At 42.6% G+C, this 22,292-nt stretch overlaps 1 protein-coding gene across 6 annotated transcripts in view; it reads left to right on the top strand.

The window, feature by feature from the left end:
- TAOK3 (TAO kinase 3) overlaps positions 1-22,292 on the top strand; it is a 203,266-nt gene that overhangs the window by 42,520 nt on the left and 138,454 nt on the right. For 5 of the 6 annotated variants that reach the window (XM_073676389.1, XM_073676394.1, XM_073676393.1 and 2 more), the window contains exon 2: positions 12,005-12,097. The gene's annotated coding sequence lies outside the window, so the exon portion shown is untranslated. Of the gene's footprint in view, positions 1-9,884; positions 9,904-12,004; positions 12,098-22,292 lie in introns of those variants that run through there. The other variant, XM_073676391.1, reaches the window with a different exon arrangement.

Here is a 22,292-nt window from a genome sequence, read left to right as displayed (position 1 = left end):
ACATGCCTGGTTTTAGTTATTTATTTTTTTTTATCCTTATGTTTTAATATTTGTAATTCAGTGTAAATACATCCTACTGATGTAAGAGCCGAGTTGTAATACCTGGGAATGGCCACCCCACTGTATGGAGGCAGTAGCACAGCTCCGTTAACAATTAACACCTGGCCACCGCTGGAGCTGGCAAAAGTTGAGCAGTGGTGGTGTTGAACCCATACTAGTCCGATATTGACAATTCAAAGGCCCCCATACACTATCATAGAATATTAGAGTTGGAAAGGACCTCCAGGGTCATCTGGTCCAACCCCCTGCTCAATGCCGATAGATGGTTGTTGGCTGCATGATGGTTTGGCCAACAGCTCTCTCTCTCGACTTCACAATGCATAGCCATTCTCACTATACTGAGCGCTCCTGTGTTGAACACGAGAGTGTCATGGTCAGACTCTGTCGGCGGGTTATCTCGCCAAGAACAGAAGGATCAACAGTCTGAAATCTGACATGCCAGATTCGTCTCTTTTTGCATAGGAGCTTCTATCCGAAGCATGGGTCATCAAAAACGAACACCTCTTTTTTTGTATGGTGTGTTTTTTTTTTTTTTTTTTATATTTTGTAGTTTAGTTGAAGCATCTCACTAGTAGCGGTCTCATGATAAAAGTAAGGCCCTGTTCACATCATAAGTCTAGGTTTAGTTTCTATGCGAATTCTGCCATTTCATTGTTGTACTCAAACTCTTCTCCTTAGTAAGGGGAGGGGGCACCCTAATGGACATTCAGCATTAACCACAGGAACAATCAAATAACAAACTGTTCTCACCAAATAAAGCTCAAACAGAAATATCTTAACGCATAGCTTTTAATAACAATTAAAAATACTAATCTGTCATAGAACTTAAACAATTCTCTAGAAAGATGACATGATGGAGATAGTGTGGTCCTATGAAGGATATAGTTAAGGCCTCCCATACACATTAGACTGAGGCTGAAAAAGGCTAAGCTGAGCCTGTCGATATAGGCAGTGTAGGGGGGGGGCTCCTGACTATCCCCCAATAGATGATCTTGGGGGACAGAAGGATCCGACATGTTCAATTTTGGGCTGCCAGTTATTTTATTCTTTTATTCTCTAAAATGAGCTGCCCCCAGTGGAGTATGATGGTGGCTCTCTCAAAGAGAACACAGGAGCGTTCGGCCAACTCTGCGCTTGTGTGTATGGAGGATCATCAATCGTTCGGCCGATAGCTATCTTAAGTGTATGGGAGGCTGTTTGTACAGATCAGTGGTGACATGTCATTTAGACCATGATCATCATCTAAATGACCTCACCACTGATCTATACAACCAGTACCAGAGTTTGCTGCATCACGCTGCTCACATTTACCGCACAGCAGGCCCGGAGTTCTACCTTGGTCACATCTACGTATGTATTTTTTGTCATAAATGTGGGATTCCTTGATAAACCAGACGTCAGGACAGGGTACACGTGACCAGACCCCTATTGTTTTAGGTTCTTGTTTATTGGATTTTGGAATTCCATGATGGGACTATGATATATATTAGTGTAATATTTGTGACATTGACTTGACTTTATTTTTGCATTAGGATGAATGTGGTAAGATTTATATAGGGTTTGTCCTTGGTGACATTTTGGTTTGGTGTCCGTTGTTGATGTGAGGTACAGAAACGGTTAAGAAGAAAATCCAAACCAATCTACATGTAAGGGTAGGGATTTAATAGGGTTTTCTAGGACCATACTATCCCCATCAAGCCATCTTTCTATAGAAAGGTTTTTTTTAAGCTCTATCAAAGGTTAATAGCTTTTAATAGATAATTAAAAATGTTTTAAGATTTATTAATATTTAGCTTTACTTGTTTTTTTCCTGTCATTTCAATACCTTTTCCTTTCTTTTCTTATTTTTTCCAGATCAAATGAGTTAAAGTATACATTTAACTTGCGTAAACCTAAAGATTGACATTTCTGTTACCGATTCTCATTATCTTGTAGGAAGTCCTATATGTCCAATATTCATTTTTCTTAGTGGACTGACTGACTGTTTTCCATAAAATCCTTCCTGTTCAGAGAGGCACGTCGTTCTTCACCCTGCGGATGATCACTTTCCTTGTGTAATATTAAAGACGAAGATGGGTTATTTATGGCCAAAAGCAAGTTTACACAATGATCACCTCTGGCAGTGGCCAAGTAGTGATATCCCTCCATTCCTCAAGACTTCTGTTTTTACCTAACAAGCGGAACAATAAACTTTCATGCATGCATGGGCAGCCGTTCACTTCATTTTTTATGTATGAACGATCAGTTTTGTCAGCTATGAACAATGTGTTGTTTTTTTTGTTTTTTTTTTGTTTGTTTTTTTTGTTTTTTTGCAATTATCTTTCCATTCATAAAGGCTCCGACCTTGGTAAATTTGGAGATTTATCCCCCCCGCCACATACGAGAAAAACTAACATTTGAACCATCGCTGATAAAACTGATCAATACTATCAGCCTGTTTTTCTTCGTACGTGAAAAAAAAATCAGATGTCTCAATAAGGCCTAATAGCTCATGCAGGCGTCCATGGATTTGGTTCTGATATCGGACCACAATGCACAGATTGGTCGCAGTTCTGCAAACCCAAGTTGACAGCTTCATAGAAATACATGAAGCTGTCACCCTCTGGTCGGGAGAGCCGCGGTCGGTCAGTGCTTGAACCAATTGGCACAGATGTCTGCATGAACCCTTTCATTGTGAAAAATTCAGAGCTCCACACAGAAGTACTGTACATGCAGTAATGTTCATTAGGCCAAATATAATGGAGGGTCTCACCTTGTGTCTTGCTGAATAGTTTGAAATGAGAGGCTGGTGTCTTCAAGGCGGCTGTTTCAGATCAGAGGTTTTGGGTGTAGTAACACTTGTAGCAAACAAAGGTTTGGAAAATACCCAGGATCCTGCACTTGGGGGGTCAATATCCGGTTATTGTCTGCATTATAATGCGTTTCGGGGAGAAAATACTCTTCAGAAAATTATGTCTGTCTTGGGTCTGAAGGAGGGTGTTTCATCTCCCAAAACAAGATATATTGTGGACAAGAAACTGATATTGATCTTTTTGGTTATTTTTAGAAGTTTTGTTTGCTAGGTCATCACATTTTAAGAAAAGGGTTTTTCTGGGACATCGCCTTTTTAAACCAATGGGTGTATTATCTGAAATAAGGAGCTTTGACCCCTAAGGTATCGTCACAAATGAGGAACCGTTATAGATGGTGGGGGGATCGTTTGACCCACTGTATAGCTACATGTATGGTATGTCCACCCCTTGCCTGTGCATTTACATCAATAGATGCATGTTTTTTATAATATTTGGTTATTTTATATTATAAATTATTTTTAAAGTGATTTTTAGTATGGATATGAACCATAGTGGAGACTTAATTAGAGCCAATTGGGCCAATTAAAAAAGTGAAGACTATATAGTATAGTAAAAGTCTTTAGAAATCTGCCCAGAAAGTTGCCACCAAGAGAATTAAGCTAGAATTGGTAATTTACTGTCTTTTAGTCCTGTGCCTTTGACCATGAAAAGAATTCTTTTTGATTTTCTTAATTTATATGTTTAATATAAAACTTGTGCGTGAGAAGACTGTCAGGTCAGGAATATTTCTGCCAGTGGATGTGCTGCACATTTATGTAAGCTGTTACATAAGCTGACCTCTAACCAGTGGCTAAGAAACCTTCCACAGCCAGCAAAATAAACGATGCACCGACAAGGTCTAGAAGATCCACTTCAGAGCCGATTCTGTCTTTTTATTAAGGTTTTTAATAAAGGTCATTCCTGTATTTCTGTATCATTGTGATTTTGGGGATATTTCCAAAGAGGTGCTTTGTGTTATAGTCAATACAGCTGTAAGTAATAGTGGATGATGCAGGTTTTATGGAAAGAAAGGAAATCCTCCAACGATGACACATGATTAATGCATTGTAGCTGAAACACGTGCGTTTGTTCTCATGATGGAGGCACCGCAATTTTTTCATTGCAGAAATAAATGTGAAGCTTTAAATCCTCAACTTGTCATCACTGGAGGACTTCCTTTCTTTCCCTGCTTATTGCTACGCCTGGACCCAGCTCCGTGCGATTTATACATTGTGAACACCACTACAGTCTTGTTGGCGAGCTGTCTCTCCCTCTCCCCTTCCCATATGTTGTGAAGATTTTTTTGTTTGTTTTTTTTAAGTGGTAGATCTGGCTGGGCAGTTGATGAATCAAGTTATCTGAGAGAGGATTTTCATGCTCTTAACGATCTGTGATTCCTAGTCTGCTAGGTGAGGTCACAATATGAGTCCTTACACACAGGCTGAATAATTTCCTGCAGCGTTATGGTTGGCACTTGATTTTAGTAAGGCCGCGTTCACAAATAACTGGATGCGGATCTCCTGACCCTAACTTGCCTATGAGCTTGTTTTGAGTTTGGGTCACGAGAGCCACGGCCGGTCAATGCATCACAAATGTATGAAAGCGGCCTAAAGGCATACAATTTTTTTATTTTATTTTTTTTCTTGCATAACAGCCCCTTTTCCCTTCACCCATGACAGCACACCTGAGAGAGGGGATCCGACCACCAAGAATAGGAAACCTTCTGAAATGAAAGGGCGGTACCTCTCCCCCGCTTCAGATTTTCTAAGCCGCAATAAGCTGAGGCAAGGGGAATGGGCTCTGAACCCTGGGCGGTTTCGTCAGATAGTACAGCTATGGGGGCTGCCAGAGATCGATTTATTCGCCGACAGAAGCAGAAGGGTAGATAGGTTATATTCTCTAGACCCAAGTGTAGACCCGTTGGTGATAGATGCTCTCCAGATCCCCTGGAACTTCAAGTTGGCCTACGCCTTCCCTCCGATAGCTATGGTTCCTCTTGAAGTGAAAAAGGGAGGATCAGGCGAGAGTGATTCTCATTGAACACTTTTGGCCAAAGAGACCATGGTTCTCCCTCCTGAGAGTAATGTCACTATCAGATCCATGGATCCTGCCGCAGATCCCGAACCTTCTTGCACAGGGACCAAAATTTCATTGTCAAGTAAAGGGTTTCCATCTTGCAGCGTGGAATTTGAGATGGCGATATTGAGTAACAAAGGTTTTTCACTAGACTTAGTTTCCACGTTGTTAAAAAGTAGAACTCCCATAACTACTAAAATCTACGGTAGAACATGGAAAAAAATTTTTTTTAGATTTTCTAGGAAAACCTTTAAGCCAAAAACGTCCAGTGAACGCCATCTTGGAGTTCCTGCAGAAGGGCTTTGAGTTAGGACTAGCTACCAGCACGATCAAAGTCCAGGTATCAGCCTTGGGGGCATTATAGAATTGCAACCTCACAGCTAATAAATGGATTGCAAGGTTCATGAAATCCTGTGTTAGATCCAGGCCGGTCACAATACCCAAGCTTCCCCCATGGGACCTGAACCTGGTACTTGAGGCTTTAACTAAGAAGCCTTTTGAACCATTTCAAAAGTTGTCAGCAAAATATCTTACTCTCAAGACAATTATGGTAGCCTTAACGTCGGCACGTAGAGTAAGTGATTTACAGGCCCTGTCCATTAAGCCTCCATATACACAAATATTTGAGGATAGAATAGTGTTAAAACCTGATCCAGCATACCTCCCTAAGGTAGCTCTTAAATTTCATAGGAGTCAGGAAATTGTTCTGCCCTCCTTTTGTGATAACTAGGGTCGAGCGAGTATGTTCTGTCCGAGTATGCTCGGGCCCGAGCTCCGAGTATTTATAGCTGCTCGGTGATATGGTTGAATCGCTCCCGTGTGCATGATTTGCAACGGTTTGACAGTTTTATTACATGTGAGGAATGTGTAAGAAATAGACATTCCTCACATGTAATAAAACTGTCAAACAGTCGCAAATCATGCACACGGGAGCGATTCAACCATATCACCGAGCAGCTATAAATACTCGGAGCTCGGCCTGAGCATACTCGCCGAAAGGGTTAATAGAACATACTCTCTCAACACTAGTGACAACCCAAAGACCCCAGAACAATAATTTCATAACCTTGATGTTAGAAGTGCTCTTTTGCAATACATTCATGTAACTAGGCCGTGGAGACTAGGCCAATCCCTGTTCGTAGCTTTCCAGGGGAATAGGAAGGGTTATGGAGTAACAAAAGGGACTATAGCCAGATGGATTAGGGAGGCCATTTGCTTAGCCTATTCTGCCAGTGACACCCCAATCCCTGATTGCATCAACGCTCACTCCACCAGAGCCATGGCTACTTCCTGGGCAGAGAAGGCATAGGTATCGATAGATCAAATTTGTAAGGCTGCGACCTGGTCGTCACCATCTACCTTCTTTAAACACTATCGGTTCAATCTATCCTAATTAACTAACTTAACCTTTTGGTAGAAGGGTGCTGCAAGCAGTGGTCCCTTCCTAAGGTGTTTCAGTTTCTCCAAAAGTCTCTCAGGTGTGCTGTCATGGGTAAAGGGAAAACACCAAGGCTACTTACCGGTAGCTGTTTTTTCCAGAACCCACGAGAGCACCCATATATTCCCTCCCCCTTTCTCACCATATGGGTGTGCACTATAGTTGGGTGGTGTTGGATTTTATGTTTAACTCTTTTTACAAAGGTCCTCTCAATGCTCTGTAACCAACTGAAGCGGGGGAGAGGCCCCGCCCTTTTATTTCAGAAGGTTTCCTGTCCTTGGTGGGTGGATCCCCGCTTTCTCTGGTGTACTGTCATGGGTTCTGGGAAAAAACTGCTACCAGTAAGTAACCTTGGTGTGTTTTTGGCATACATGCCAAACTCTGGCCCTCAGGGTGGTTTTATTTGGCCAGAACCACCACCCCTCTTTAGGGCCATTATTTTGTATGGAGGGCTATGTGGGGCCCATTATGCTGTATACTGGTTGGCCCGCAACTTTGTCCAAGATTTTCATTTCGGCCCTCTGTGTGTTTGAGTTTTACATGCCTGGTTTATGGGAAAGGATGTGTTGCTGACCAATATTTTTTTTTGATCTGTATAAAAGATGTGGTTAAACAGTAGATAAGCGTTTTGATCGTTGGCGGGTTTTTCAACTCGCACTGTTTGTTAACAAACATTTGGGCAATAAACACCCCCTATAGGCACTCAGCTCTATAATGACCAGGAGAGGCTATTGGAAGTGCTTGTAGGGTTATCTAACAGCTTCTTCATTGCTACATGTGATACTGGTGCATACTCGAGATGATGGTGCATACAGTTTCTGATGTGATGATCGTCTGTACAGCCAAAGAAGATTTCCTACGCGAGCGTTGGCCTCTAATGCTCTTGTATATCATTAGAAGTGATAGAATATAAACTCTACGGAATAGAAGTAGGGGGATGAGTTATTTTGCACTAGTGATGTCACAGTGACATTTTGTAAAAAATTGACTTAAAAAATTTTGTTTTAAAGGCCTATAGGATTCACAAAGGCAAAATACAGCAGCACCCAGAGTGACTGAGTATTAATAAGCACTCCAGCCACTCTGCCTTCCACCAGGGTCCACGCTCACTGCTTTGCTGTGTAAATGCCCAGTTGTATGTCTTAAGAACATGCCAAACCCATGTTGTATCCAAGGGTAAAAATTTAAAGCACTCAGCCAGAAATCAATCATTCTACGTAGCACATTGTGTGTGGAGTAATATTTGCAGTGCAGGGTGTTTAATGGTTGAACTTGTCTAATGACTGAAAACGCCCAAATTCTACATGTGTCAAAGTACAGTATCTGCTGTAGATACAGTGTCAGGCGGAGCAGCGGAGTGCCGGGGTGACCAGAAGGGTGTTTCATGCTGCTGCTGTATGGCGATGTCGGAATACCACAGCCGGAAGGAGGGGGCTTCCCTTTACTCTGTAATTGTAAAGTACCGTTAGCGTTATGAATACCAAATTATAGCTCGGTGGAAATGGGACAGTCAAAAAAGAGGAACAAGAACTGACATTACGTGTAACAAAATGATCCTATTTAGTAACTGTCTGAGTCTCGTTTGATATCCCTGTAAAAGACAATATGCAATATATATTTTTTCTATTTTATTTTTAATGGTCCATTAGGCCAATGTTTCACATCACGAAAATGCAGTTTTTTTTTGTGTGCAGAAAGTCTGCATTTAACAGTCCAAGCTAAGTGCATGCAATTTTATGAAAAGGCGCTGTTGTACTGTACATTTTTTGGGTATGTTTTTTTCTTTCTTTTATAGTCTTATCTGAAGAGCATGAAAAAAGGCAATTGTGTTTTTAAGCACAGAATCCCAGCATTTATGTGTTAATAAGAAAGAAAAAAAAAAAAAAGTTGCTTTTTTAATTTGATGCAGATTCCTGTTGAATGTTTTAGTGCAGACACCTGCAGGTAAAAAAACAATGTTTTTGCATGTTTAAACAACGCCTTTCCCAGCATGCCCTTCTGTTAACACTACTTGATAACATCTAAAGTGTTTTCAAGCTGTTCACAACACACACAACACCGTATAGTATTGGGGCACCTATGCATTTCACCTACCGTAACTTCTAGGACACCCCATTGTAAATCCATAGACCTTAATATGGAGTTGGTCCTCCCTTTGCATCTATAACTGCATCCACTCTTTTGGGAAGGATCGCTACAAGATTTTGGAGTGTCTTAGGGAATTTTGGTCATTTGTCCAAAAGAGCATCTTGTAGGCCATACACTGATCTTGGACTACAGGGCCTGGCATGAAATCTTTGTTCTAGGTCATCATAGTGGTGTTTGGCTGGCATAGAACCCTGACCTCAAGGCCATCGGTCAAGGTCTTCCATAGCAATCTTGCCCAACGGTGTCTCTTATGCATCTTGCTTTGTGCACAGGGGCACAGTCCTGCTAGAACAGAAAAGGGCCTTCCCCAAATTGTTCCCACAAAATTGTAAACTACAATTGTTCAAATTATCTTGGTAAGCATAAATTAAGATTTCACTTTGCTGGAGCTTTAGGGACCTAGGTCAAGTTCTGTGAAACAACCGCAGAGCATTATCCTTTGGTCAAACGTCACAGTTGGCACAATGCAATCAGGCAGGTAATGTTCTTCTGGCATTTATAGAACCTAGATCTTTATATCAGACTGCCGGATAGAGAAGTGATTTGTCACTCCAGAGTCCAGTGGTGGCAGATTTACATCAGTCCATCGTTTGGCATTGATGGATAACATAAGGCTTGCATAGAGTTGCTCCACTATGGAAACTGACGCCAGGAAGCGTGTATCTCTTTTTTCTTTTTTTTTTTTTTTTGTTCGATGAATTGGTAAAGAACCTGAGTGGCCCAAATCCATATATATATATATATATATATATATATATATATATATATATATATATATATATATATATATATATATATATATATATAATATACATATACAGACCAAAATATTTCTGTATTTTCATGACTATGAAAACTGTACATTCACACTGAAGGCATCAAAACTATGAATTAACACATGTGGAATTATATACGGTACTTAACAAAAAAGTGTGAAACAACTGAAAATATGTCTTATATTCTAGGTTCTTCAAAGTAGCCACCTTTTTGCTTTGATGACTGCTTTGCACACTCTTGGCATTCTCTTGATGAGCTTCAAGAGGTAGTCACCGGAAATGGTCTTCCAACAATCTTGAAGGAGTTCCCAGAGATGCTTAGCATCTTATTTTCCTATTTTCTTCACTGTACATAGCATCATTACCACTACTGCTCCTCTGCAGACTATTCGTACAATGATGAGGAAGGTCTTATGACTTGCCAATGTATAGAAGAATCACACACCCATTCTACCTCCCCTAGATTTTGAAATCCTTCCCATTATGCTAATGATACACAGCAAAACTCTTGAGAAACATTTTGGGGTGGCCGAGCAGATCCCTTTCCTGGTGACAGCGACTACTTGAACTGATGGTATGAAGCTCATACTCCTCTTTTACCACCTCGGTCACTAATGGCTGATGGAGTATTAGTTACTCCTCATACATGCATTATAGCACCGTGTAGAATTTCCTGTCATCGTATAAGGTTTCTTATATGTGACATGTTTCACTTCTTCATGTAAGTGATCATGTTTCCTGTCTTAATGACAGCTCTTGACGCGCAGCATTTTTGTCTCTGTCACTGACGTTGACTGTGTAGGTTTTCTTTTTATTTCTTAAGAGTTGTCCAGGAATGCTTTAAAATAAAGGTGTAATTTCTGTTCAGTCAACAAGGGCATAACATATGAGAGTATATAGTGGAAGTATAGATGTGTATATAAGGAAAACCTTTTGTCATTGAAAACAACTGCTGATCACTTCGGGTCCAGCTCCCTGACCCCTGGCAATCGGCTGAGAGCTGAGAAAAGCTAAGTGCACAGTGCACATTGCACAACCTGCACTTCCCTATAACGGAGGGCCACTGCAAAGAAACATATGATGCTGTTTGTGTTTGTTTTTTTACAGTGGGTCTTAATGATCCACCCTGACTGAGGTACAAACACTCAGGGATTATGTGTCCAATTATGACCAAACAGTGGGCTAATATCATAATAATTTTTTGTTTATGTAGTGCCAACATATTCCACAGCACTTTACAATTGAAAGGGGTTGTCTGGCCTTATGCTACAAGTCTGCAGTCACTCTGTGACTGCAGAATTGTGACTCCTTAAAGCACCCGCACTGTGCTCTGTGAGGATTCAGCGGGAGCAGGAGGTCATGTTACCACAAGTATGTGATGTGCATACTTCTGCTCACTTTCCAACTTGACTTGCCGACCTCACTCAATACACCTGTATTGAGCAAAGCCCCACACGTCTAGTCGGCTTGTGACCACATGCAAATCAAATACTTATGGTCAGGCACCTGCCGCTCCCAGCACTGGAGAATCCTCACAGCGCGCACTGCTCACACTGTGAGGATTCACATGTCTGCAGTCACTCTAAGGCCGGGTAACCCCTTTTAAGTGGTGACATGTACAGACAAAGATGTGTTACTTGACAATATAATACAACTGTTACAGCACTAATGAGGGGCCTGTTCACAAACTTACAATCTATAAGTAAATTTGGGGGACACAATAGATGGTGTCTAGTCTAGTGTGCCATATACTGGCCCTGATTCATCATTTGCGATTTCTTAGTCACTTTTCTTGCTTTGACTTGCTGGTGTTTTTACACCACATTCTTCGAAGTGGCGCACACAAAATTGGTGCAAAATCAAAAATGCTCTTTACTTTTGTCATCCACTCTTTTTTTTTTTTTTTTTTTTTTTTTTTTTTTTTTTTTTGTGCAAAAAAAAAAAAAAATATGTAAATCCTTTTAAAAAGTTGCAAGTAATGGAGACCAGTAGCCATGTAAGCTTTTACCACAAATCACTGGGGTTCATCAAGGTTTTTGGCCAATAATTTTACAGGTAAAATGTACTAAACGCCTCCAAAAAAAACCTCAGACAGTCAGTAAAATTGCATGGAGTTTTACAGTGGTGGGTTTCTCCAGCAGACAGCATGTGACATGTGAGCGGGGTTAAAGGTGCGCATTTTGCTAATCTTAACGGCGATTCTAGATTTTTTATTTAAAGATTGTGGCTGAAATAACCAAACCACGAATTTAAAGTGTTCCCTACACTACATGGACATGTATGTTTCCCTACTCGTGTAATGCGCATCATCGTGTGTTCATGGTGTATTGCTAATATTAGACTATGTTCACACTTTCTCTAAACGGAACGAACAATGTCACAATCTAACAGAATAATGTCGTAAACAGATCAATTGCATAACTGATATGAGGGAAGCAGAGACCCCATTTATTAAGGGTCCATCAGGCTTCCGTTTTCTCAGTGTTTAGAATGGAAGGAAATGTTCTGCATGTTGCGTTTTGCTTCAGTTTTAACAGATAAACCGAATGCTCAGACAGAAGTGTTATTGCAGTCTTATCGGCCAGTGTTAATTTTGGGCTTGTTCATGTCATGTATTTGCACTTAATATTTCTTATAAAATTCTGCTTTTTCCATGTTTCCTTTGCTTATTACAGATGTGCATTCGATCACTGTTTGCAGAATAGAAGCGGTTTTGTTTTATGGTGGTTTTGGAAGCCTGGCTATGATTCGTGCCACACACATTCCAGGTATGGATTTATTTTATATTCGTGTGTTTCAGAGGAGATCAAACTACCCTAATATCACTAAAAGAGGCCATTCTTACTGCTAAGATCCTGTTCACTTCCTTCCTGAAATGTAGTCTGCTGCGTTTCTGTGCCCGTCTGAAATGACAGATACTTCCAGCAATAAACACACATGGACTTCTCTCGGCTCGTGTCATTGTAGTCTACAGCCCTGCGGGGATTTGTCTCATTTTTTTCTTTAGGTAGAACCCTGAACTCCCTGCAGAAACAAGTTATTCAATAGATCTTTGAAACCTAATGTGACTGGTGTGTTTTCTTTGAAAATCCATCTCAGAATAGCTGTTAAAATGCTCATCTTAGTATCAGGATTGAGTCCAGCTATAAAATGGAATAGCTAATGTCCAAGTGTATTCAGTTTGCGTCCACCCACTCTTGTCTTGCACTGCTCACTACAAACTGCTGTCAGATAACCACGTAATGAAGGAAACAGGGGGAGCTGTCAATCAGGCTAGGTGGGCGGAGATTGAGCTAAACTTTCAGTACAGAATCCACAGCCATTCTGACATCAGGTGTAAGAGATCTACTTAATAATGGATGTAGTTTTTATTGGGAACTCTGGAGACAGATCTGCTCTAAACTGCCATTTGCACTTTACCAATTAACCTCCAAAATTAGAGGGGGCTGCTTAATATTGCAATCATGCATCAGAAGTAATGGGTCATAAATCCAGGAGTTCGACTGAGTCCTTTTGTTCAATGACTGGAAAGGTCTGCTATAGTGATGAGCGAGTATGTTCTATTAACCCTTTCGGCGAGCATGCTCGGGTGCTCACCGAGTATCTTCAGCGTGCTTGGCCGTTATGTTTTAGTCACTTAGTGCGCATGATTTGTGACTGTTTGACAGCTTTAATACATGTGAGGAATGCCTATTTCTTAGGCATTCCTCACATGTATTAAAGCTGTCAAACAGCCGCAAATCATGCTCACAGCGTGACTCAAACATAACACCCGAGCACGCTGAAGATACTCGGAAAACACCCGAGCATGCTCGTAAATCTCAAGTAACGAACATGCCCGCTCATCACTAGACTGACATTATTAAAAATATTAACAGGCTGTTAACCTGTTAAAATGTCTCTGTCAATCTCTAACAGCGGTATTAAACACTCAACAACATGAGGATGAGGTCGCGTTATTCCACGTGCCCATCGGCACTCCCATTATGCGATCGTGGAGTGATGATGGGTTGCAATGACAGCCGGGGGTCTGGTGAAGACCTCCGTGCTTATCATGATGATCCACCTGTGAAAGCAAGCGTTTAGTTGGCGATCGTAGAAGATCATGATTTTCATAGCAGTGCTTGTGCCGTAAGGGGACTATTTAAATACAGTAAAAAAAAAAATTTTTATTTAAAAAACAAACAAAAAAAAAAACATCCCCCTTTTGCCCCATATTAAAAATAAAGCAAAAACGTACAAATATTTGGTATTGCTGCATTCATAAGTCCGATCTATGAAAATAAAAAATATATTCACCTTATATACTAGCGTATAAGCTGAGGCACCTAATTTTACCACAAAAAACTGGGAAAACTTATTGACTTGAGTATAAGCCTAGGGTGGGAAATGCAGCAGCTACTGGTAAATTTCCCCATCCTGGTAAGCATTGCCCACTCATCCCCCCAATCCTGGTATCTATGGCCCCCCCCCCCAATCACTGCACACATGAAAAAAATAAATAAACACTTCTACTCACTTTCCTCCTTTCTGCTCCAGCGCTGCATCTTGTTCTGCCAGCAGCTCATCTCCGCATCTGACGTCACTGCCATGTTCTCTCAGACGCTGAGGTGAGCTGCCGGGATATTCACTCCTCTCCATGCCAGGACTATGGGTGTGAGGAAGAGTGAATATTCATTTTCTTTCAGACCGCAGCCAGGGCTGGGGAGTAGGTAAGCCAAACCTCCGACTCTTAATTTCCATGAGACGGACTCCACGACTCCAACTCCCTCATACATGGCTCATGTTTAAGTGATAAATTTACTGTAGCACAGATTCATCTCAGCTAAAAGTCTAGATCCTTAGATCAGGAATAGGACAGACATTTATAGGACATTTCATAACTTTCCCAAATTCTTATGAAAAAAATATTCCCCACAAACTGCATTGAACTACTGTACCCAATTTATTATATATTTTCAGAGTCGGTCCATTTTATACTGGCTCCAACTTTGACTCCACAGCCCTGGCTGCAGCTCAGCGATCCTGTGTGCCCGCTACTAAAGAGAATGAATGTTCACTCTTCTCCATGCTCATGGGCTTGGAGAAGAGGGAATATTAATATCCTTTAGCAGCGGGCACACGTGTTAGCTGCAGCAGCCAGCTACTGCCTTTGCACTGCTCTGCCGCCGCAACAACCACCACCACCTTCCACAGCCGGAATGTAAGACCCGGGTATAACCCAAGGGGGGCTTTTTCAGCATAAAAATGTGCTGAGAAAGTTGGCTTATACACGAGTATATACGGTAACCTGATCGGTGAATGGTGTAAAGAGAGAAGTCGAAGCACCAGAATTAGTTGTATTTTTTTGGGCTGCCGCAATATTGCAGTAAGAGGCGATCAAAACATCGTATCTACCCCAATATAATATCTGTAAAAACATCAGCTCAGAGCACAAAAAATAAGCAAATTAGATACATAACACATATTGACCTGGAGAATCATATTGTCAGATCAGTTTTACCATATAGTGAACATGGTGAATAATAAAAAAAAAACAAAAAAGTATTGTGGAATTGCACATTTTTTTTGCTATTTCAACACACTTGGAAATTTTTTTACGTTTTTTTCCAGTGCATCACATGATAAAATGATTGTCATTCACAAGTACAGCTTGTCCTGCAAAAAAAAAAAAAACAACAATTAGCCCTCATACAGCTAATTGTACGGAAAAATAAAAAAGTTATGGCTCTTGATAGAAGGGGAGGGAAAAAATGAATACGAGGGAAATCGCCCAGTCATGAAGGGGTTAAATTTTAAAAGGCAGCCATAGACTAATGGTAGGTACTCTTTAACCCCTTAGCATCACAAATAGTTGCGGCCTTTGACAGACCTTTTTACGTTTCCAGGAGCCGTAACTTTTTATTTTTATTTTTCCGGAGACTTGTTCTTTTTTAGGATGAGTTGTATTTGTCACTGGCGTAAATCTGGGTTACATATAAATATTTGCTGTGCTACACAAACAGTTAACTTTATTCCATGCGTTGTATCTATGGTCCTATTATTTTTGAACAGTAAACCTCTTTCCGACGTGAAGTACAGTTGCGTCATGATGATCATGCGGGCACAGATGCTGTGCCCACTCAATCACTCCTGGGATCTCGGCTTAAATATCAGTTGCCCTCCTGCTGTAACAGCCAGTGCCAGCACCGCCCCTGGTTATTTAACCAACTAAATGTCATGATCAATAGCGATCGCAGCATTAAAGGTACCGTCATACTTAGCAACGCTACAGCGATCCTGACAATGATACGACCTGGCAGGGATCGTTGCTGCGTCGCTATGTGGTCGCTGGTGAGATGTCAAACAGTCAGATCTTCCCAACGACGCAGCAATGATACGGCGACCCGTAGTGACCTGTATAACGATGTCGGCGGTCGTTGGGACCCTGTCACATAGCATCTACTCTGACGATTCAGACCTTGATGAGGAACGTACTGTGTGACGCTGTAGTCACACAGGCGTGCATTTGCGTTGCCTTTTCCACACCCCCTTAGCTCCGATTGGTAGTCGCTACTGCGTTCTGATTGGGCGGCCTTGCCTTAAAAGAAGGCAACATAGTAGCGCTTCTGCAAACCAGCACGCGGTCAGGAACAAAGGACGGAAGCGCTACTATGTTGCCTTCTTTTAAGGCAAGGCCGCCAATCACAACGCAGTAGCGACCACCAATCGGAGCTGAGGGGGGCGCGGAAAAGGCAACGCAAATGCACACCTATGTGTCTCAGTTATGAGTCGCCAACGAGGTCGTTGGTAAGGTGTCAAACACACCGATGCATGCTACCCAGCGGGACCTCAACGATAAATAAATGGTCCAGGCCATTTCGACATGACCAGCGATCTCACAGCAGGGGCCTGGTCTCTGCTACGTGTCAAACGTAGCGAGATCGCTGCTGAGGTCGCTCTTGCTCACAAAACTTGTGACTCAGCAGCAATTTTGCTAGCAATCTAGCTTGGTGTGATGGGGGCTTTAGAAGGTTGAGTGGGTGGGTCTCCCTCTCACCTCACCGCTACACTCGCAACACAATCACCTGGTGCCGATGGTTGTCATGGCGATCGCAGGTCATACAGGTACAGAGGCCTGTTCAGCCCTGCATCAAGCGGGGCCCATCAGTCTTCTCTAGGTAAGACTGACGTGTCTAATGCATTGCAATATATGTGTGTTGCAGTGCATTAGGCTAGCAGTTAAAATACTTAGTCCCTTTGTGGAACTTGAATGCTAAGTAATAAAAGTGGAAAAAAAAACAACACCCGCGGCCAAGGGCGTACATAAAAACCATGGGGCCCCATAGCAGAAGTTCTAATTGCGCCCCCTCCCTCCCCCCAAAAAAATAAAATATTTGTCGGGATCACAGAACAGCAGATCGCACAACTTTCTCCTGCTGAAGTCCTAGATTCCTCTTTCATTACCCCCATAAAGTATGATACCAACAAAAGTGCCCCCCCCCATGGTGAATGCCTCCACATAGACAGTATAATGACCCTACTGTTCTCCCTCCCCACCCCCCAGCAAATAATGGGGACACAAACAGCCCTCCATGCAGTATAATGGGCCTACATACATATAATAGCCCCACACCTCACCACACTGTGGACCCCACACAAACCTTCATACCTTATAATTGCTTGCACGCAGTATAATGCACTCCCCATGGTCCTCCACGCAGTATAATGCACTCCCCATGGTCCCCCACGCAGTATAATGCACTCCCCATGGTCCCCCACGCAGTATAATGCACTCTCCATGGTCTTCCACGCAGTATAATGCACTCCCCATAGGGTAAAATGCAGCCCCCAGTCCTCCAGTATTATGGCCACCATGTACTCACTGATTTAAAAAAAATAAATACATACTCACCGCTTCTTGTAACCCCTGCTGCTTCGGTCTCTGCAGCACGTCTTTTTACCTCAGCAGCTCCACTGTCTGACACAGCGTGGCGCGCGATGAAGTGATGTCATGGTGCCCGCTGCATTGGACTGAGAGTGGGAATGATGGGAGAGGGAGGGTCACATGACTTCATTGCTCCATCATTGCTTTCAACTGTATCTGCATCTGCTGATACAGTTGAATGCTGGACAGGGGTGCCTCGCTTTGGGCCTTGACACCGGTTGGTCCCCCCACCCCGGCTCACGGGCCCCATAAGTCGCGTGGCCTGCCACCATTGGTGGTACGCCGCTGCCCGCAGCTGTTAGAGGTATATCCTGGCTGTGTGTCACAGCTAATATCTGCCAGGTATGAGGCGGGCTTACCTTGCGCCGTACATGTACTTGGTATATCAGTAAGGTAACACTCTCTCTGATGGAAACATTCAAGCAGACGTAGTCACTTTTTACTTAATCTGCCGCTATTCCGGAGGTGTCCTGTGTTTTTCAGCATTTAAAAAAGTACAGTCAGTTAAGCTTTTTGTGCACATCTAAAAAGACGGGCACCACCAGAACAGAGAGACAGACCGACCGAGTCCAAAGTAAGTTAATCTCATTACAGTGAATGAGGAAGGAAAAACCCTGACATGTTCAGCGTAATACACAATATAAATGGTGTGAATCAAATACAATTTCAAAAAATTATTTACCCCAATATGGTAGACATTTTATTTTTTATGTGTGATTATTCAACTCATCCCACATAGAAAAGGCCTCACACCCCTTAGGTCCATCAACGGATCTATAGGGGGTTTCTAAGTTACTGTTGGCTCAAAGTCTCGGGGAAAAATAGCATGTATTTCACAATCTCTCTCTCAGATCTTAAGGGGAGGTTCCGCTGTGTCTGGCATTTTAGGGGCTCTGCAAATGGTGCCCGAAAACTATTGCAGGAAAATCTGCGTGCTGAAAGCCAAATGGCACTCCTTCCCTTCTGGGTCAACCATGTGCCAAACGGTAGTTTCTGACCACCTATGGAGTATACGCGTACTCAGGAGAAATTGCATAACAACTTATGGGGTCCATTTTACTCCTTTTACCCTTGCTAAAATGAAAAATTTGGGGTTTTTGAACAAGAAAACCAAAATTTTCACTTTTGCATCACAATATTTATAAACTTTTGTGAAGCACCTGTGGGTCCAAAATGGTCACTACATCCCTAGATGAATTGCTTAGTTCCATAGTGGGTTCACATCTGGGGGAAATCAGCTGTTTTTGCACCTAGGGGGCTCTCCAAATGGATATCAAATGCACAATTTATTCCAGCCAAAATAGTGCACCAAAAGTCAAATGGATATCCTTCCCTTCATGCACTAGGCCTATATAGTCGTTTCCGACCAAATATAGGGTGTTTGCATACTCGGGAGAAAATGGACTACACAATTTGTTGTGCAAATTTCTCTTGTTTCCATTATAAATTTGGTGCTAAAGCAACATTTTCACTGGAAAAATGAAAATTTTCATTTTCCCATTCCAATATTATAAACTTTAGTCAAAGCACCTGTAGGTCCAAAATGATGACTACACTCCTGGATGAATGTAGTTTCCAAATTAGGGTCACTTGTGGGGTAGTTCTGCTGGCGCTCTAGCTTTGCGGAAAGGTAGACTGCACATTCGGGCTTTGCGGAAAGGTAGACTGCACGTGCAGGCTTTGCGGAAAGGTAAGACTGCACGTGCAGGCTTTGCGGAAAGGTAAGACTGCACGTGCAGGCTTTGCGGAAAGGTAAGACTGCACGTGCAGGCTTTGCGGAAAGGTAAGACTGCACGTGCAGGCTTTGCGGAAAGGTAAGACTGCACGTGCAGGCTTTGCGGAAAGGTAAGACTGCACGTGCAGGCTTTGCGGAAAGGTAAGACTGCACGTGCAGGCTTTGCGGAAAGGTAAGACTGCACGTGCAGGCTTTGCGGAAAGGTAAGACTGCACGTGCAGGCTTTGCGGAAAGGTAAGACTGCACGTGCAGGCTTTGCGGAAAGGTAAGACTGCACGTGCAGGCTTTGCGGAAAGGTAAGACTGCACGTGCAGGCTTTGCGGAAAGGTAAGACTGCACGTGCAGGCTTTGCGGAAAGGTAAGACTGCACGTGCAGGCTTTGCGGAAAGGTAAGACTGCACGTGCAGGCTTTGCGGAAAGGTAAGACTGCACGTGCAGGCTTTGCGGAAAGGTAAGACTGCACGTGCAGGCTTTGCGGAAAGGTAAGACTGCACGTGCAGGCTTTGCGGAAAGGTAAGACTGCACGTGCAGGCTTTGCGGAAAGGTAAGACTGCACGTGCAGGCTTTGCGGAAAGGTAAGACTGCACGTGCAGGCTTTGCGGAAAGGTAAGACTGCACGTGCAGGCTTTGCGGAAAGGTAAGACTGCACGTGCAGGCTTTGCGGAAAGGTAAGACTGCACGTGCAGGCTTTGCGGAAAGGTAAGACTGCACGTGCAGGCTTTGCGGAAAGGTAAGACTGCACGTGCAGGCTTTGCGGAAAGGTAAGACTGCACGTGCAGGCTTTGCGGAAAGGTAAGACTGCACGTGCAGGCTAACTTTTTGAGAACCGTTTTTGCTGGAATAAACAGGAGTTTCTGATCACATGGGTTTGTTGGCGTGCTCTGAAGAAACAGGACACAATCATTTGTTTTGCAATTTCTCTAGTTAACATTGCGAAAATTAAAAATTTGGGTCTACACTAATATTTTTGTGGAAATATTTTTATTTTTCATTCCACTTTTGTATGCAAAATTTGTTAAATTATAAATTGCTGCTAAATTTTTAACCTTTCTAACATGCTAAGTAAACATATGGTAGATGTTATGTATTAACAATTTTAACTGTGGTATGACTGCTTTTAGACTTTTTTTTTTAAAAAAAATTAAAGTGAATCTGTCACCCCCCCTGGGCGATATCAGACCTCTACTATGACCATACAGGTGATAGAAAAGTAAATCTATACTTACCTGTATGGCCCATAGCAGAGGTCTGATTGCAGAGAAATCTGGTTTTATAAAGTTTGTTTTCCAGAGGATTGGCGTACAGGAGATGCCAAGCAAGCCCCTCCTATCTGCTTACTATTCCCCTAAATCGCCGCCTCCGTGCTAAATTACCATATCCCCCCCCCCCCCCCCCTGCACGTCACGGGGCCCTCCGACCCCGTTTGGCTGCGTACTGCACCGCAGCATTGTATTGCACAAGCATCGGTGAGTCACTGAGACTTCCGCTCCGCTGGCAGTACGCAGCCAAATGGGGCCGGAGGGAAACAAAGCGTGCTCCATTGGGTGTGGGGCTTTGCACATGCATGGGAGGGGAGGCAGAGCAGGGCACGTCACATGGCCCTGTGACGTGCAGGGGAGGGGGGAATATGGTAATTTAGCGCAGAGGCGGTGATTAGGGGAATAGTAAGCAGATAGGAGGGGTTTGCTTGGCATCCCCCGGACGCCAAGCCTCTGGAAAACAGACTTTATAAAACCAGATTTCTCTGCAATCAGACCTCTGCTATGGGCCATACAGGTAAGTATAGATTTACTTTTCTATCACCTGTATGACCTTAGAGGTCTGATATCGCCCACGGGGGTGACACATTCCCTTTAAAAGTAAAAATGTACATATTTTTAAATTTCATCTAATCTCGTCAACCCCTTTTAACTATATTAGAATATAAGTGCAATGCATAGGTGTGCATTCACACTGTGGCCATTCAACAAATGGAACCCAAGACAAAAACAAAACGAGCAAACACTCTGTAGTAAATGGTGGTTGAACCTACGCCCCAGTCTTTAAAGGAGTATTCCCAATTCCAAGATCCTATTCCAATATGTAGTAGGTGTAGTAATAATAATATTAGCAAATACCGCCAATTAGAAATGTAGTATAGTATTTTTGATTTGCTATGTCTTTCCTCATGTGCAGGCATCGCAGGACCTTAGGTATCCATGGTTACTGATAAAGTGACAGTTAGCTAGCTGCTAGTGGCCGTAACCGTGGATACCTAAGGTCCTGTATTGCCTGCAAATGAGGTCAGTGGCATAGCGAATCAAAAATACTATACTTCATTTCTAATTGGAGGTATTTGCTCTTATTATTATTATTATTATTATTATTATTATTATTACACATACTACATATTGGGATAGGATCTTGGAGGTGGGAATACCCCTTTAAAGCCTGGGGCGTATTAGTTCGCCCCAGGCCATAACCCCCGGTACAGTGAGGGCTCCGGCGCTGAGCCCGCACTGAACCGGGCACATGTCAGCTGATTCTTACAGCTGACATGTGCACACAACAGTCACGGGTGGAATCGCGATCCACACGCGGCTGTTAACCAGTTAAATGCCGCTGTCAATCTCTGACAGCGGCATTTAACATCGCCGCGCCGGAAGCGTGGCATTAGCCCTGCCCATCAGTGACCCCGTTACATGATCGTGGGTCACCGATGCGTGGGCACGACAGCGCGGGGTCTGCAGCAGACCCCTGTGGTTGTCGTCATATAAAGATTGCTATGACCGCCACCTAGTGGTCGGCAATCATAGCCTCTATGCAGTAGAAATGCTCATGTGCTATCTGTTCATCACCTCTATGTAGCAGAGGCGATCAGACAGTTGCTGCTTCTAGTCTCCTATGGAGACTATTGAAGCAAGCAGAAAGTGTAAAAAATAAATAAATAAATTAAAGTTTTAAAATGTATGTGTGTGTGTGTTTAAATCACCCCATTCAAAATAAAATAATAATAATAAAAAAAAACACATACACACATTTGGTATCACCGCATTCAGAATCGCCTGATCTATCAATATAAAAAAATAGTTAATCCGATCAGTAAACTGCGTAAATAAAATTCTAAACGCCAGAATTACTATTTTTAGTTACCTCAACATTGAATAAAATGTAATAACTGGCGATCAAAACATCGGATCTACCCCAAAATGGTATCAATAAAAACTTCAGCTCTGCGCGCAAAAAATAAGCCCCCACCCGGACCCAGATCCCGAAAAGTGGAGACGCTATGGGTCTCGGAAAACAGTGGCATTATTTTATT

This window comes from Phyllobates terribilis, unplaced genomic scaffold, assembly GCF_046119375.1.
Source record: "Phyllobates terribilis strain yellow unplaced genomic scaffold, ASM4611937v1 Scaffold_1__5_contigs__length_1240528914, whole genome shotgun sequence".
NCBI classification, from domain to species: domain Eukaryota; kingdom Metazoa; phylum Chordata; class Amphibia; order Anura; family Dendrobatidae; genus Phyllobates; species Phyllobates terribilis.
This window is presented reverse-complemented; position numbering and strand designations above follow the sequence as displayed.